An 18,532-nucleotide genomic window follows, 5' to 3' on the forward strand; every position below is an offset into this window, starting at 1 on the left:
GAAGAAGCTGGATTTTTTAGAGCCTACTTTGTGTTGTGAGCAAGCCATGGAAACAAAAGCAAGAGCAAGCTGCCCAATTTTCACTCTACTGATTAGGAAGAGTGATGGGGGAGTATCAATAAATATAAAATGCTTTCTAAAAATCAATTTTTCAGTTTTCAAAGATTCATTGGCCTGATTCTGTCATGATCACTCAGATTGGGCTATTTCCTGTTTGACAGGTTCAACTGAAATCAAGATAAAATACTTTTGTTAGAAACAAACCAAAGACTAAGAATGAAAACCTGGCTTCTCTGAAGCCACTGGCAGGTTTTGTCTTTGCTTTAGAGTGCTCTGATACAAGGAAAGTATTACCACCCAAAAACTTTGGAAGGGATATGTACCAATATGCATCAGAGATGGAGTCAATCTCTAACAAATATAACTTTGGAATGATCCTTCCATGTCGTAGCAGGTTTTTCCATAACTGCCTCTTGCAGGATTTCTTGAACCTCCTGGAACTGATCATTTTGAGATACAGAATAAAGATCTTGACTGAGCACTAGCCTGAATAGATGTTTCATTTTAATTGTCTGTCTTCTCTTGGCTCCATCCTACCAGTGTGACTTGCTCACCCCTACCTAAGCTCCTATAATACCAGCTAAGCAGAAAGAAGATGGCAGCTGGGGAAAGACTGAAAGGAACTGGGCTGGTAAAGGGAAGCAAGGCAGAATAATAGAGGTTAGGGATTAAAGGCTTCATCCTGCAGGGTACTGAACATACTGGCACTGACTAGCAAATCACTTGCCTAAATGGTTGCTGAACTGGGTCTAGAATACTCAGCACTTAGCAGGATTAAGCCTGAAAGAACACAGAGAAGAGGACAGAAGAAAAACACAGGAGAAGAAAACATGAAGAAATCCCATATTAGCTTGCATTACCATATGCATTCTTCCCTTCTAAATCAGCCCTCCAAAACTGGGGTGTATGTCTTAAGTGGCAAAGACAATTTTTCTTTGCTGGAATAGAAGCATGGAGATGCTGTGCTCTAATGGCTGCCAAAATGGCTGGCCCTTTTTTTTTTTGACTCAGCAAACAGCAGGAGTAGGGTCCATTGTTAACCCTCTTGTAGCCACTATTGGCTGAGAACATGCCAGGAAGTTCCTGCTGCTTGCCATACTATCTGGACACTGGCTAGGGACAGACATTCAAAAAGCCTGAGCCTGAACTGATTCAATCTCTGCAGGTTAGTTTAACCTGAATAGACTGAACTGATTTGCAAGTGAATAAACATTTACTTTTCATTCCCAAAATGCAGAAACATGCCTGCAGTGGCTCAGGCTAGAAGCTGGGGGATGTGATAGGGAATTCTCAGCTGTAGGGAAACTGAGCTGCAGGGAAGACATAGCCAGACCCTGGCAAGACAAAGTATGATTGGGGAAAGGTTTAAACCCCCACACTGGCCTGCAGAGACCCCAGCCCAGGTGTGCCCGGAGGGGGAGAGGAGAAGCACCCCTGCCAGAGGTCCCCAATCCTCCCATCCCTGCTCACTCACTTGCTTCTCCAGCAGCAGGAGCGTACCCAGACCCCGGTAGCCTGAGAAGAAGGGAGGGTTTAATCCCTCCATTGCAGGGTACAGGGTGTGGCACAGGCACTGATAGGCTCTGCTCTTGCACCTGGGGCCACAACAGCCAGACACCCAGCCGAGTCCCTCAGAAGAGCAGTGAGCGGCACCCAATGCCAAGCCAGGTCTGACTACAAGAAGGGGGAGGGGGAAGGATAGGGGGGATTCATAGATTCATAGATGCTAAGGTTAGAAGGGATCTCAACAGATAATTAAGTCTGACCCCCTACTTAGGCAGGAAAGAGTGCTGGGGTCAGATGACCCCAGCCAGATGCCTATCCAGCCTTGTCTTAAAGACCCCCAAGCCCATTCCAAATTTTGGCCACCCTTACCATGAAAAAGTTTTTCCTGATATCTAGCCAAACTCTCCTCTCTGCCAGTTTGTGACCATTGTTCCTTGTTACCCCAAGAGGCGCCCTGGTGAACAGAGCATCTCCGATCCCTTGCTGCATCCCCCTAATGAATTTGTAGGTGGCCACAAGATCACCTCTCAGCCTTCTCTTGCAGAGGCTGAAGAGGTCCAGGTCCCTCAGTCTCTCCTCATAGGGCTTGTCCTGTAAGGCCCTGATCATATGAGTGGCTCTCCTCTGGACCCTCTCGAGTCTATCAACATCCTTATAGTTTCATAGTAGCTAGGGTCACGAGGGACCTGAACAGATCATCTAGCCTGACCCCCTGCCACAGCCAGGAGTGAATGCTGGGTTCACAAGACCCCAACCTCCTCTTGAATTTGCCCAAGGTCAGGGCAAGAACCACTTTCCTGGGAAGTTGGTTCCAGATTTTGGTCACCCTAACCATAAAATATTGCCTTCTGATCTCTAACCTAAACCTATTCTCCATCAGCTTATTACCATTGTTCCTGGTCACCCCAGGTGTTGCTGGGGAGAAAAGGGCTCTACCTATTTGCTGCTGATCTCCCCTGATGAGTTTGTAGGCAGCCACCAGGTCCCCCCTCAGCCTCCTCTTGCTGAGGCTGAACAGGGTCAGGTCCCTCAGTCTCTCCTTATAGGGCTTGTCCTGCTGCTCTCTCACGAAACACATGGCCCTCCTCTGAACCCTCTCTAGGCTGGCCACACCCCTTTTGAAGTGCGGCACCCAGTACTGGATGCAGTACTCCCACTGAGGCCTGACCAAAGTCACACAGAGGGGGAGTATCACCTCTCCGGACTGGCTTGAGATGCACCTTGGATGTATGACAAGGTATGGCTGGCCTTGCTGGCTGCGGTCTGGCATTGGCAGCTCATGTTCATCTTGGAGTCAATAATGACTCCAAGATCTCTTTCTGCCTCTGTGCTTTCAAGAGGGGAACTCCCCAGCCTGTATGTATGCTGTGGATTCCGTCTCCCAAGGTGTAGCACCCTGCATTTGTCTACACTGAACCCCATCCTATTCTCATCTGCCCACTTTTGTAGTCTGTCTAAATCTAGTTGCAGCCTCTCTTTCCCTTCAAGTGTGCCCACCTTGCCCCACATCTTAGTGTCATCAACAAACTTGGACAGTGTGCTTTCCATCACCTTGTCCAAGTCACTGATGAAGATGTTAAACAGTGCGGACCTAAAGAATGAGGCCTGGGGTACCCCACTGCTCACATCTCACCAGGTTGAGTACAACCCATCCTCCACTACTCTCTGGGTGCGCCCTATCAGCCAGTTATTTACCCATCCAACTGTGCAGGCATCAATACCACAGTCACTTAATTTATTGATGAGGATGGGGTGAGAGACAGTGTGAAAGGCCTTCTTAAAGTCCAGAAAGAATACGTCCATGGTGACACCATCATCCAAGGATTTAGTTACTTGGTCATAAAAGGAAATCAGGTTGGTCAGGCAGGACCTGCCTTTGATGAACCCATGCTGATTGCCCCTGAGCATGATCTCACCTGCAGGACCCCCACAGATGTGCTCCTTGATTATTCTCTCCAGGATCTTCCCGAGCACTGAGGTGAGGCTTACAGGATTATAGTTACTTAGGTCCTCCTTCCTGGCCAGCACCTGGCCAGATGACCATGAATGCTCATACAGCTGGGCCAAGGGCTCTGTGATGACCCCTGCCAGCTCCCTCAACACCCTTGGGTGGAGGGCATCTGGATCTGCAGATTTAAAAATGTCTAGCCCTTCCAGAGGATCCTTAGCTACATCTGCACTGACTAAAGGCCTGACAGAGCTACCCCAAGGTTGTCCTTACCCCAAGGTAGGTGGGATATCCTGGTCCCTGTTCAAGAAATCAGAGGCAAAGAAATTGTTAAAAATATCAGCTTTCTTGTCTGGTATAGCAACAAGATTACCATTTGCATTTTGCAGGGGCCCTACACTGCCTGGTGCCCTCTTCTTGCTCCCAATGTACTTGAAAAAGGACTTTTTGTTGTCCTTAATCCTGGAAGCTAGACTGAGTTCTATCTCTGCCTTGGCCTTCCTAATAGCCCTCCAACACACATGGGCCGAGGAGGAGTATTCCTTCTTGCTGATAGCTCCTCCCTTCCACTGGTTATACACCTCCCTTTTAGTCCTCAGGCATTCCTGAGTGCCCTTGCTGAGCCAAGGGGGTTTCTGAGCACTCTTACCCTGCTTGCTTCTCTCAGGGACTCTTATCCTTTGGGCCTTGAGGATCGCCCCCTTAAGGTACAGCCATCCCTCATGGACTCCCATCTCCTCTACCTTCTGGGCCCTCAGTGTCTCCCCCACTAGTCTTCTAAACTCATTGAAGTTGGCCCTTTTGAAGTCAAGGACTTTAGCCTTGGTGTGAGCCCTTGAAGCCCTGTGTTGGATAGTGAAATCCAGCAGGTGATGATCGATATTGCCCAGGTGGTCAAGGACCTGCAGTCCCCTCACCAGGTCATCTCCCATGGCCAGGACAAGGTCCCTAGTGGGACTGTGCACTTCCTAGATAAGGTGAAGGTCTTGTAATACCGCCAGGAAGCTACGTGAGTGGTCAGACCTGGCTGTCTGCTCCTCCCAGCAAATGTATGGGTAGTTTAGATCACCCATGACAATAACATCCCTTTACCTAACTGCCTCCATAAGCTGACTGGAGAAGTCCTGGTCCAGCTCTTCCCCCTGGTTGGGTGGTCTGTAGTAGACAGCCACTGTAAGGTCCCTTTTGCCACATCCCCATTGTAGTTTTACCCATAGTGTCTCTGCCCGATCCTCCTCTAACCCAAAGCTAATCCTTGATGATGTGAGGTGTTCTTTGACACAGAGCGCAACACCCCCCCCCCCCACCTTTCCTCTCTGTTCTGTCTCTTCTATATAGGGTGTATCTCTGAATGAGCGCCACCCAGTCATAGGTAGGGTCCCATCAGGTTTCCGTGATCCCTACTAAGTCTGGGTTCTTACTTGCAATCAGGAGGCACAGTTCCTCCTGCTTACTCTCCATACTATGAGCCCAAAATTGGATGCAGTACTCCAACTGCAGTCTAACTAATGCTGCATAGAAGGGAAGTATCACCTCTTTGGATGTGACTTGGCTGCAGGTGTGTTTTTGGGTGGGTGGGAGCCAGCTAATTACAGAGCTCAATTCACTGCTGCCCCCTGCCACAGCAGCACAGTCCAGACTGGGGCAGCTGTAGGGGCCGAGGGTCAGTGCCCATCATCTTCTGCCTCCAGCTGCATGCAAGGGCTGCAGTTTGCAGGTGGACTGCAGCTGGGGCACAGCTCCCTGCTCCCCTCCCTCTTGTGGTGGTGGTTTCATTGGTAGTGGAGTGAAGCATCATGGCAGGCAGAGGTGAGGCACCTGTCACTCACTGCCTGCTCACTGCAGTGCTGGGTGCTGAGGGTGGAATGACATGGGCCAGCTGCTGCTCATGTCCCTGGGCTGTAGGGCCAGGCTGGACTGGGCTGCAGCAGTCCATTGGCTCCCCCTGCTGCTGCCCTCAACCTTGGCCCCCAGAAACCTGCCCTAAGCATGCAGTGTTGCAACAAGCAGGCAACAGGTAACAGGTTCCTCACCTCTGCCTGCTGCAATGGTTTGCTCCACTGCTGCCACCAGGAGAGGGAGGGGAGTGGGAAGCCAGGCTCCAGCTGCAGTCCTCCTGCAAACTGTGGACTCCGCAAGGGGCTGGAAGTGGGAGGTGCTGGTGGTGGGCACTGACCCCCCACACCCTAGGGCTGCCCCAGCCTGGGCCACACTGCCACAGCAGGAGGCAGCGGTGAGTCAGGCTCTGTGATTAGCCCTGGCTCCCCCCATACATGCCTGCAGCCAGGTCATATCCCCCCTTCCCACACCCTCCCTGCAGCTGGACCTGCCTCAGCATTGGGTGCCATGCGCCACTCCTCCAAGAGATTCGGCCCAGGTGCTACAGTGTGGGCCCTGCCTAAGGGGATCTTCCTCATGGGGTGGAGCCAACACCATGTTAGTGCCTGTGCCACTGCTGCCTGCAATGGGGCTATTAACTCCCCTCTCCCTCAGGCTACTGGCATCTGGCTGCCACGGCCCCAGGTGCACAAGTGGAGTCCATCATTGCCAGTGCCACCCTCCCCTTCAATGTGGGGATTAAACCCCATCTTCCTCTCCGGCTACTGGGTTCTGGCCATGATCCCGCTCCTACTGCTTGAGTAGTGAGGTGGAGTGGTGGGATCTGGGGATACCTGGCAAGGGCTGCTGCCCCCCTAACTGGGCAGATCTAACTGCACTCTAGATCAGGGTTGCACACCCCCACCCCCTTTTCAGCCAGCTGAAGTAGTGATAGTGCCCTAGATAGGGAGGAGGGGGCAGCACCCACCGTGGTTGACTGAAACAGACAGCCCAGCCCAGCCCAGCCCAGGGCTGCAGAGCATGCTGGGATGCTGGGGGACTCTGATTTAACTTAAACCAGGAAGGAGTCTGGGACAGAAGTTCCATAAACCAGATTGACCTCAGTCAGTTAAGTCTGATACTACGTTCAACGAGGTTTATCTCAAACCAGTTTCAGCCATTTTCCAACTAGTTTATGTGCACTGAACTTATGCTCTGTTAGAGGTTTTAACCAGTTTTTGATAACTTAAACTGGCTTGTTTGTAACTTCTGTCCCTAGCCTTTGTTTCTGGGAGGACTTAGCTTAAGTCAAACTGTCAGCTGTAACTCTGGAAAAATCTTTTTTTCCTACATTTTGCTTTCCAAAGACAAGATACTCATCTTTTTTTTGATGGTGTGTAGCACATGAGAAAAATGTGGTAATAGACAGAAAATACCAGTAGTGTGATTATATGGTTCTCACCAAAATGTCACCTTGTATGTCAAGTGTAAGGGCTATTGCTTCAAGAACTGATTCAAGGACATCAGAGTTACAACTTGTCATGACTGTAATATGAGTCTCACAATACTGAGTCAATTTTTCTCATACTTAAGTTTTCTGCAGCTAGACCCAAGAAACTGCATGAGTTAAGCTTTTATTTCTTTATTTTTTTAAGTAATCAGCTTGGATCCAGGGTTGCAGAAAAATGCTTGACATGTCCTGAAAGTTCATCCTACAGGTCAGAAACCAGAAGGCAGCTGTAAAGGGTGACAAGTTTATCTTGATTCTCTTTTTTTTTTAATGAGCCATGATTTTTGGTTGCTTGAGGTCTCTAGTGTTGTTGAATCACCTGACATCATCAGAAAAGAGAAAGGAGAAGTAAAGGTGAGTATGCCAGAGAGGAGTACTACTCCTGGTGGCATTCTGAACATTATCTGAGAGAAGCCAGGGCTTATTCTCTCCAGTCAGAGATGGAGTTTCACATTTTCAGTCCAGCTAAGTTAGTTTCTTCACCTGGAATTTGCTTTTCTCTCCTTGTATCCTCTTCCCAAAAATATTATTTGGTATTTCCTGCAGTGCTAATGGCTAACGTCAAAGAATCTTATATAGTCTTTAATTCCATTCTGCCTTCCAGACTGTCATTTGAACTATTTCAATTAGGTGGCTCAAAGATTAATCCACTTGCAAAATTAGCACAATTTCAGTGACTATAAAACAACTCCTATTTTGTGGGACAAAGCTAATATCCAAATCACAGTTATAAACTGTAGAGTGGGTCATACAAAAATCCTAGATTTATCAACACCCCTAGTTTCATCTTAAACTTGGCAAATCCATTGTTTCTGAAAAGGCTCACTCTGAGTCAGTATTTTGAACTCCCTGGTGCAGCTTAAGAAAACACTCAGAAAGGTATGCATCCTAATACTTGAAGATCTCTCAATTAATTGATCTAGTTTGTCCAGGTCCTCAACTCCACTAGCTATGTTTTTAGTGTAATGCTCAAAGTACAATAGGATCCAGCAAGAATGCCAATTTTTGGGGCCAATACAGTTGTTTGTTGCTAACTGTGTGTTGCTTTCTTTGTGCTTGTTTGATTCTTTGCCGGAGCATCAGAGCAACTCCCTAGTTTTATGCCTATGTAACGTTATTGATTATCAATAGAATTAGACTGGAACGAAACTGGAGCCATGGAGGAAGGGGAAGGGACATCAGACTTGTAATCTCAAGTTCTCAGTTGTCATCTTTCAAATATTTTTGATAAACTATTTCATCAAAAGAATTACTTTTCCATCATCATAAGGAGTGAACAATGGACTTTCAGCCTGCATCCATTCTTTGAGAATTAAGTATCCAGGTTACTACAAATGAAATGCCATGCTATTTTTAGATGAGTTTTTGTGCCAACAGTATTTAGAACAAGTAGTTCAACTCATGCTCTGATTATATTAAGCATAACAACCTTATTTAAAAATGTAAATTGTTATAGTTCTTCTTTAATGTCACTCACAATAAGTTTACAGTACACCAATTCCCCTAGTAAAGTTGCATTATTTAGTCCATAAATTTAAAAAGCCCTTTAAAAATGTTTACTGTTTACAAATAATGGCAAACATAAGAACAGGGTAAGGCTTGAAAAACATCAGATTTTTCACAGCCAGCTCAGTCGCTTCCAGCAGCAGCCCTGTTCAAGTCATTGATGGTGTCCCATGTGCCACTGCCACACAGGCCATTCAAGTGTCCAGTTATGCCTCTGATCCTCACATATTATAATCTGTGCCCATAGCACAGTAAGCAAGTGGCAGTCAGTGAATTAAAAGGGAAGGCAAGTTTACTAGAAAGGCAAATGTACAATTTCTGATTCCTCAGTACTTAGAACCAGAAATAAACGTTAATTGCCATAAGGACAAGGAATCTATGATAGGGGTGTCCTGTATTCCTTTATCTTCTCCTGTAGATCCTTCAGAAGGTTCAGGAAAATGTCATTACTGATCAGTAAAAAATATCCATGGGCTGAAATGTGCTCTGTTCAAGTATCTCGCTACTCAGGCATTCAGCTGAGGGACAAGGCTACAAGAAAGAGCATTCAATACTTTCACTGTCTTTCGTATGTGAGGTCTCAGCAAACTCCTACTGAAACGTTCTCACTCCTCACTTTGGTTGAACAGGATGTAAGGTGACATTCTATCCCATCATGTATATGGTCCAAATGAGCTTCTAACATTGTAATGTTCTTCAGATTAGTATGGCAAAAATGATGTTACCAACTCAGTTGGTCTAATAAAAAATATCACTTCTACCCAAAGGACCTTGCCTACCAATACAAGAACACATTTAAATCTGCAGTCAGCAGTGCTCAAGGCCTCACCACCACATGCTCATATTGCAGATGTGATGCCCTCCTTTCACAGATTTACTGTCTGTACCTCACTTGACACACAAAATTGTAACAGCAGATAAAGCACCATAAACAAGTCTACAACTAACAAGAAACATGAATATCAGTGCAAAACTGAGGAAGAGATCAGATGACACACAAGGTTTTATCATTGAATCCAAACAAATGGCTGTCATAGGTACAAGAAAGTTAGAGACTCAAATGCACCCTATATTTTTACAGCAGTCAATGTTAACAGCTCACATAATTTTATCATGTTGTGTCTATTAGGGTGTATTTTACAAAAAAAAAAAAGGAATCTTCCAGCTCTCATTATTGTCGAGTAAAGCTTGAAGACATGAAGTGAGAGCAATATAAAGGTTCAGAAAGCAGAAGTCAAATAAAAAGACCCTAAAATCTATTATTTTTAAAATTAATATTGAATATTTTTAAGCCAGGATCATGATATTTTAGAGGCTGATTTAAGATTTTTTAATGCTTGAGGTTGACAATACTGAGAAAATGCAAATTAGTTCGGCTTCATCCCGGACAAAGCTTCATTTCAGGCAGTTTCACATGATTTCCCATCAAATAATGGGCTTGTTAAATGGGACAGCCCTAGCCCTATCTCTACCATATTGAATTTGCCCTTTCTGTTTTACTTACAGGACAAAAAACAACTGGAGGATGGAAGAATTCATTCAGGTAAGTCAAGACTCATTTGAAATCTAAATCTAAATTTTATGGAATCTTCAGCATTTGTAGTGGGTAAGTCCTTTTTTTATTTGAATGTTGAAGAGATGTTTGACACAAAGCTTAAAAAGGCACCCAAGCTTGCATCAGCTAAAATGAAACAACCTGCTTCCAAGAGTAAGCATGACCAGAATAAGAAGTAGAAGTGATACAAGTGTAAGAGCTCTTATACATACTCATGATGGCAATGATACAACAAATACATAGTCGAACTGTGCCTTAATAGGAAAATCTGTAATCACACTCTCCTGTCATTCCACTTATATATCAAAGCCAGATTTAAAGTAATAAGAAGTGAGGAATGGGTAAATCAATTCACCAAAAGAAAAGAAAAAGAATTTACCTACAACTTTCTTCAAAACCTTTATCTGACGCAAACCAAAGGCACTGAAAGAGAAACTGAAAATATACCAAGAAAGTTTGCTTTGGTTATTTCTGATCATCTACACTTTTTGAGGTTTACATATTACTTGTACAGAAAAGATATTTTTGTATTACAAAATTCAGGGAATTCAGAGTTCAGCTCAAGTGCTGATGACTAATACTTACAGTGATACTGTGTGGATGTTTACACCTGTAAAAAAAAAAGACATGCTAGCAAACGCCCATCATTTTAAGCCAATACAAAATGATTTGGTGCAATCTTGTGTCATTGAAGTTTCAGCACAATTCTTTATTGAAAACAATATGGATTCCTGTCAGTACTTAATTCAGCCTTTGGAAATTATCTAGTAGAAACTGCTTATTTTCACATTTTATGACTAGGAATTCAGTCCCAGAAAACAATAAAGATCAGGAGGAACGGGCTATTTCTTGGATGAATCCATTCCAGGAAAACGGTAAGAGGAATGTTCCATACAAAAGCAAAAGAAAAAAATGAGACAACCCAGTTCATTACAAAGGGCTTCTTCCAGATGCTGTTCAGCTTATAATGCTATATGGCCTTTGTGATACTACTTGGAACTGCTGTGAGGTAATTATATGTAGTTATATAAAGCAGGCTAATGCTAGCCAAGCAAATTGCCTAAAAGAAGGGGAATGTATTCCTTGTTAAATGTTTTGTCATGATGACCATGCCCTTTATTTATCTCTAACACAACATGCTTATTCTGCCCCTATCTACTGTATTCACCCTGTAAATTTATGAGGCTCTATTAATCTTCTGCCCTGCTGACTCTCTCTGTTGCAAAGTGTCAGCAGACTTTTGTACCTTGCTAATGTACAAAGGGCTTCCTATGAGTAATATCAGCATTTTGCCTTTTAATTGCACATATAATTTTTAGGTCTTACAGCTAATAAGGGAATTGAGACCACAGTTCATCATTGTCTTGAATGGTACTCCAGGGGTGTAGGGACTGTAGAAGCTCAGAGAAGAATATAGTTGTCCTGCTTCCAAGCAATAGTTTCTCTCATTATAGCAGCCCCATTCACACTACTATAGTTAAAGATCTGTCAGCATTTCCATTATAAACCCCGCTTTTTTGGCTTTTATAACGGCTGTAAAAATTTACTCCAGTATTAAAACTTAGTGTACATGATCTCAACCAGGGGATATTTTGTGTTATTATTTTATTATCATTATTATTATCATTATCACAAATTTCAATAGAAGTCAGTTTTATTATTTTAAGCCTTTACTACTTATAGTAGAATAGATATTGTTATGTGATCCACTTGAAAAATGGCTATTCTCAGGCTGGTACTGAGTTGTGTGTTTCTTCCTTCCCCACCAGAAAAAAGAATTAAGTGCTTCATTGTTTAATTTAAATTATGGTAATTATTATTTTTCATAGGGATTTTAATTAATCCTTTAAAATGTACATGATTGATACGAATTCTGATCACCCAGAATCCATTTTAAAAATTGCAGCATTCTTTTCAATGAAATGTTGACAGACAGAACATCATGTACCACATGCTGGGGATTAAAAGACTATGTCCCATTTTGCAATTAAACAACTTGTCCACAAGTAAGGCAACTGACAATTTTTAAGCAGTTCATTGTCCTGGAAGCAGCATCATTGTGAGTACTGTCTATAAGCAGAAGGTAAAGAGCACTCTGGTATATGATGCTTAACAGGCATTATTTATTTATTTTTTATGAGAAAAGGATCAGCGACCTGCTATACTTAGCTGATCCAGCCTGAAATACTTAAGAATGCTGCATTTGTCTCAGGATAAACTATTTTATCATAGGACAAAGTACAATCATTGATATGTCTGTGTCTGTTGTTCCAGGATAAATCCTAAAAAAGCTCGCAGGATAAGAAGTATTAACAGTTTATCCTTAAGTGCATCTGAACAATTATCTCCAGGTTGGATCTTTGAATCAATGACAGAATAACAGCTGTGCATTCAGCTGCTCACTAAACCCTGGTTAGAAGGGTGATGTGGATACATGCCAATCCCAGGATATTTCTGCTCTGGGACAAAACAGGCACAACCTGTCCAGAGACAAATGCAATACCTGTTCCTGGCCCTAGCAGGGTATCATATAGTATTAATATGACTTTGTGCATTCTTGGGTGCATGTTGTTTCCATAAGGAGTAGTCAACTTGGCAAGTGGAGCTGAAGAATGAATCACTGTCAAATTGCTGAACACTAGCCTAATTTTTTCTATCCTTTCAACATAAAGATCTCACAATGTCTGTGAGGTGCAAGACTATGAACCAGTTGCTCAGCTTAAAAAGTAAGTGCCATACTGGGTCACCCCAGGGGACCTGCATCCTGTATCTCACAGTGATAGAGACTGGATACTATGGGAAACAGTAATTATACAGAGCATGTCCTGTTTGACCTGACAGACTGACCTGTCTTCTGCTTCTCTTCCCTCCCAGTTTCTTATTCATGACTAGCCAAAGCATCTGGCTTTGCACGGGTTGCAATAATCAAATTTTAATGTTTTATAAATGAAATATTTTCATTCTATCTTATTTCCCTCTACTAATAAGCTGTGTGTATGTGTTTAGTTTTGTATCCTGTTTTACTTGTGTGATACAGCTTGACACTGTGAGCTTTTGGTCATACCAAAAACCTATAAAAGTTGAACAATTAAATGTATTAAATAACTGAATTGTGAGGTAGAATTATTTATTTACTTTTTAAGACTTTAGTATAGCACTGAGGATGCCACATCACATTTTTCTATCCTGGTTTATGACGGTGTTTGACACTTTTTTATCCACGTAGAGCTTCAGGATAGACAATGTTGCATGTTTTGCCATCTGATGCCAAGATGAAAAGGTTTTTGCCATTACTAACTCTGGAACAACCAACACAAAGTTGGCCATGAGAAAAGCATGGGCTTCTCAGATTAAGGCCAACAACACTGAGCGATTATCCCTGTGCCTTATTCATGTTCATGGCAAAACTGAGGCAGATCGGGAACTGGAGCTGTTTAAATTGAAATGGCAGGTCAGAGGGAATGATTAGAATGCGTGGAATGAAGACATCCTGTCCCGCTGCATGGCCAGTCATGATGGTGGCTTCAGTGACATGTAGCGTGAGCTTCTTGACAGCCAATCATGTTCCATTGCAGAGTGCTGGTGGGTCCAGATTCCTGAGAAGGATGATGGGTGCACCAATCTTGAGCTCCAGATTGTGTAAAGGCACACCTGGTGGTTCAAGAGAGTTGAGAAATTCTGTTGGGTAGTTGACTGCCTCATTGGTGTCTGGGACAGTGTCCACTGACTTGTATTTGTTCTCAATTGCCTTGTGCCAGGCAACGAGAAAGAAGGTCTTTGTTTATGGTATTGACTGCATCATTTTTTGGTGCCAGGGTGGCTCTTTGGCATAGCCACTTGTGGTCATGAAAATGATGTGCAACATTTGGAAAAACTACCTCTTTCAGTTCTTGAAGTGTTGCAACTGTTTTCCCAACGTTGTTCATTGAGAGAGTTTCATCTTGATTCTCAGATACCATGGCCCCATTTCTCAGTTTGAGCAGGCTTGCGTCACCTGTTAGATGCACTCGCATGTTGGTCATGAGGCTGAGTCACTGAATGTTTTTCCAAATGTATGAAGCTTTGAGGCAGGCCTGCAGTTCATCAGCTTTGGTTCCATGTGGAACGACTGGCAGCATCTGTCGAAAATCCTCAGCCACCACCAGAGTCACTCCTCCCATTTTTTTTCATTAGGTTGAAGATCTTGGAGGGTGCCATCAAGAGCCTCTAAGGCAGTTTTGTGAGATATTGTGCACTCATCCCAGACAATGAGCTGGCACTCCTGCAGGACCTTTGGTTTGCCAGTACCCCTGGCAATGTTGTAGGTTAGTGCCTCTGCACTTGCCAGATTTAAGGACAACTTGAAGGCTGAGTGAGCTGTTCTTCCTCCTGTCAATAGTGTGGCAGCAATGTTTTCATGCTTATAGAGCATGTCTTGCAACTGCAACACCACCTGCAGGTTCGTTTGAATGACTTTGTTGCAATGCTGTTCAGCCTGCTTTGTATTGTCATCCATGAAGTAGATCTGCAGAAATTTGGGCTCTTCATTTGGGAGTGGCATCAGACTGCCAATCCGACGGTAAACATGCACTTTGAATGTGGGCATGTAGCCAGATTCTCTGATGTATTTTGTGGTGCCAAAAGATGTAATTTGGAAGCATGAGTTGTATCTTCTAATGCTGCTTTGGAAATGACGTGCATCTGGAGTGTTGCCTGTTGGGGCAGCTGAACTTTGCCACTGTTGCAGTATATCCCTGGAGCTTCTCCTTTCCATCTGATTGCAAGTCAGTGGCTGCAAGAAGTCACCATTGGACTAATTTCAACTAATGTATCAGAACCATAATCCAAGGCTGGATTGTAGAAGAATGCAGAGTTTTCTTTTTCCCTCCATGGCTGGTTCCTAGCTGCAGTCATCGCTGCTCTGTTTGGAACTTGCTGTGCAGGAGTTTCAGTTGCTCTGGATGCCACCATTGCTGCTCTATTTGTTTGTTATCTTGCAAGTTACTGCTTTGGAGTCTCAGCTACTCTGGCTGTGGCTTTTGCAAGTCGATTTTTGGCAAGTTTGCTTGTTGTAGATTGCCTTACAGGGAGTGCCTCTCACAACCCCCTAATCAGTCCCTGAGAAGGCCCAGTATGGTTTTCTCCCTGGACCTTCCTGCAGGTGCTCCCAGGTCCTGTTAACCAGTCCCAACCACAGCCCTTAGGGGAATACTAAATGCGGAAACTTCTCCAGCTGTACTGGTTGACGTTGGCCAGGAGCTTTGAGTTTTGCTAAAGAATGTTGTCCACATGCAAATGTATTCTGCTTCCTGGGGCTGACTCACAAAAGGTTATGCAGTATAGATCAAAAAATCGGCAAATTTTTTTTGAGCCAAATCAAAAAAATTGCACCCAGGTGCATGCCCCCAGGGTGCCCTTAGTATGCATGTGAAGTTTCAGGGCTCTAGGTATCATGGTCTCAAAGCTATCACACACACACACGTGCGCGCGCGCGCACACACACACACACACACACACACGCACACACAGGCCCTTTTATTAATATAGATATGAAAGCTCCTGTGCTGGCTTGACAATGGCTGTAACTCTACATCCATTGAAACACTTGGCTGCCTGTGACAGGTTCCACCTCCAGAGGATGACTGCGGTGTCCCTCAGAGGATACTCTGATCCCTCTCCTCCCCTGCTGGTCTCTTGTACCCCTTCCCTGTGCTTGTCTGTTATGCCTTGATGTCTAAATAAGATGTGAGAGGCAACCCTCAGATACCAGAGTGAACCCTTGGTGGTTCACTCTCTTGCTTATCCCTGGGTGGCCTCCTTCTGGCCCCAATCCCTGCCTGAGCAAGACATTACACTACTGGTCTTTCCCTCATCCACAGGCTTCCCGGTTTTGCCTCACTTGCCTTTGTGTCTCAGGGCATGTCAGCCCTTTACTGTGGCCCCTTAGACTTTGACTAACTTAAGGGCTCAATGTACTCTGCTTGCACTTGGCCTTGGTGGCACTTGGCTTCTGCCCACACAGCTGCAATGGGGCCTCAACCCTTGCAGGGTACTCTCTCTTTTCTGCTCTACTCTGCTCTGCTCTAGCACCACACAGCCCTCTGGTTCCCAGACCTTTATAGAGCTTTCTTCCTGGGCCTTAGCCTCTTAATGTTGGGCCCTGGCCCTCTCTCTCTTTCTCTTTCTATTTCTCTCTCTCTCTCTCTCTTATGCCCAGTTTCAGCCCCATGCAGCCTCCCAGGTCCCAGAACCTGGCAGGGCTCCTTCCCTGGGCCTTAGCCTTTCCTAATACAAGCTGTCTTGCAGGTACCCTGCCTGTAGCTTCAAAACCATCCTGAATTGCTAGTCAGGCCCTAAACCAGTCAATTCAACAAGTACATGTCTGGAGAAGCTATTCCTCAGCCCCTTCTCCCTTCAGAACCAGGGCCCATCTAACCTCTGGCCCTGGAATAGGATTATATAGTCCTTCCTTCCTTCTCCCCCTTCTGCTCTTCAGGGGTTTCATCTTCCACCCTGATTAACAGGCTCATTGCACTGGCCTGCAATTTACGTATCATGAATAGGAAGCTGTAAGGTAAGAAAAGCAGGAAACAGTTCAGTCTGGACATACCTCCTCTCACCTGCTACCTATCTCTATCTGACAACAGAGTGACTGCCCTACAGCTAGCCTCTCTATGACATTCTAGTACAGGGTGGGCAAAACATGGCCTGCTGGCTACATCCGGCCCTCCAGGCACTTCTACCTGGCCCAGGGCACCCCCAGCAAATTGCTTCCCACCCAGCCCTTCTGTCCACAAGGGTGAGAGTGAGGCGCCCATGTGTACAACTTGCCAACACACCCTTGCTCCCACCCTCATGAGTGGAAGAGCTCTGCCCAGCCACCAGCTTCCAGGTGGGGCTCCTGCTGCAGTTGGCACCTGCTCGCTCGGGGCAGCAGTTAGAGAATGGCAGGGCTGGTGGGACAGAGGTCAAGTTACAGCTGGGTGGAAGCGGGAACGCAGCATGGAGTTTGTGTCCAGAGGGGCTGCGGAAGCATACAGCTCAGCTGGGCAGGGTGTGGGTGTGAGGGTGGGGGGTGTAGGGACCACCCCCCCGTGCATCCCCCACTGCCTGGCAGCAGCAGCAGCAGGCTGGGAGGTCAGGATGCTCGTGGCCAGCACTGCATGGGGACAGGGAGTGGAGCCTGTCCTATCGCTGGGGCTCCCACACTCACAGTGCACCTGCAGCTACCACACTCACAATGAGGGAAGCCCTGCCGCGGATGCACTCCCTCCCCCAGTGCAGTTCTGGCCAGAACCATGCCTGCGTCAGGCACGAGTGCTCCTTGCATGCTGCTGCTTCCAAGCAGCGGGGACTGCACGCCATAGGGAGAGTGTGTGGGGGGTTTCTATACCCCCACCCTTCCTCACACCCCACACACCCATACCCTGCCCCCACAGCCCCCATAGACATATACATACATCCAACACACCCTATGCCCCACTACACAGCCCCTTGATGCACTATAAAAGAGTGACACTATTTTGAGTCATTATGCCATCCCTTCTATATATAGTACACAATCACAAGTCATGACAAATACATTTTGTAATAAAATTAAAATATATTATAGTAGGTGTTTGATTTCTAGTGTATGATTTGGTTTTTGGTTCTAAAATGGCAACCCCTCCACCCTCAAGAACTATTGGGGTTAGGGGGAAGCTAGGGGAGGGACTTCCAGTGGCAAAGGTCAGGGGTTAGGGGGTAGGACTTCTGGTCCCGATGTGGCAACCAGGGAGCAGGGCAACTGTCAAGGGGCAGGGCTACCAGTGCAGCCCCCAGCAACTTGCCAAAAGTTGTTAAGTGGCCTTGTGCTCAAAATAACTGCCCACCCCTGTTCTGGTAGCAGGAGTAGGGGTTCCCTGCTACAGTGTCATTAAGGTGAAAGCTGTTCCTTGTTTGAATTCTTCATGGCTCCAGAAGGAGCATGTCAAGCAGATCAGATGTGCAGGTTCTTTCTATTCTCCCTCCCTTCTCTCTCTGCCTTTCTGTAATTTGTCATGTTGACAAGTATCTAGGACATCATTGGGAGACCTTACTCATCCCTGTTCTCTGTTGTCTTGTTTTTATGCCCTGCCACCATTTACTAAAATCTCCATCACACAGGCCCTTTGTTCTGAATATGATTAACCCATGATTGTTGATGCTACATATGAGTATCTGTACATGTGCAGGATGCCTGCTCCAACGTGTTCTAATTAGAACATGTCAGAGCACACTCAATTCATTGAGTCTGCTGGAGCCTTCTAATTGTCATATGTACGCAACATCCCGTGTTTCAAAATGGTGTGAGTGGTACTTTAACTAAAGCTCATTGAACGCGCTTTAGGTAGAGTGCCCCTGATACAGGATGCTGAATATATAAGACACTGTGGGTATTTTAATTTGAGTGGCTCCCAAGAGCTGCTCTAATTAAAATGTCCCCCTCCTCCCACCCTGGGGCATATGTATAAATGCCCTATAGTTTCAACACTGTAGTTATGAAGTAATAGAGGATGGAGCAATACCGCATTCTTCTTCAAAACTGGTTGCCTCCTTCTTATGTGAGTATCATAAATATTTACTCAAAAGCACCAATACGTATGGCGAGCCTCTTACTGAAAATTCACAA

The sequence above is a fragment of the Crocodylus porosus genome, unplaced genomic scaffold (genome assembly GCF_001723895.1).
Source record: "Crocodylus porosus isolate Cpor-Errol unplaced genomic scaffold, CroPor_comp1, whole genome shotgun sequence".
NCBI classification, from domain to species: domain Eukaryota; kingdom Metazoa; phylum Chordata; order Crocodylia; family Crocodylidae; genus Crocodylus; species Crocodylus porosus.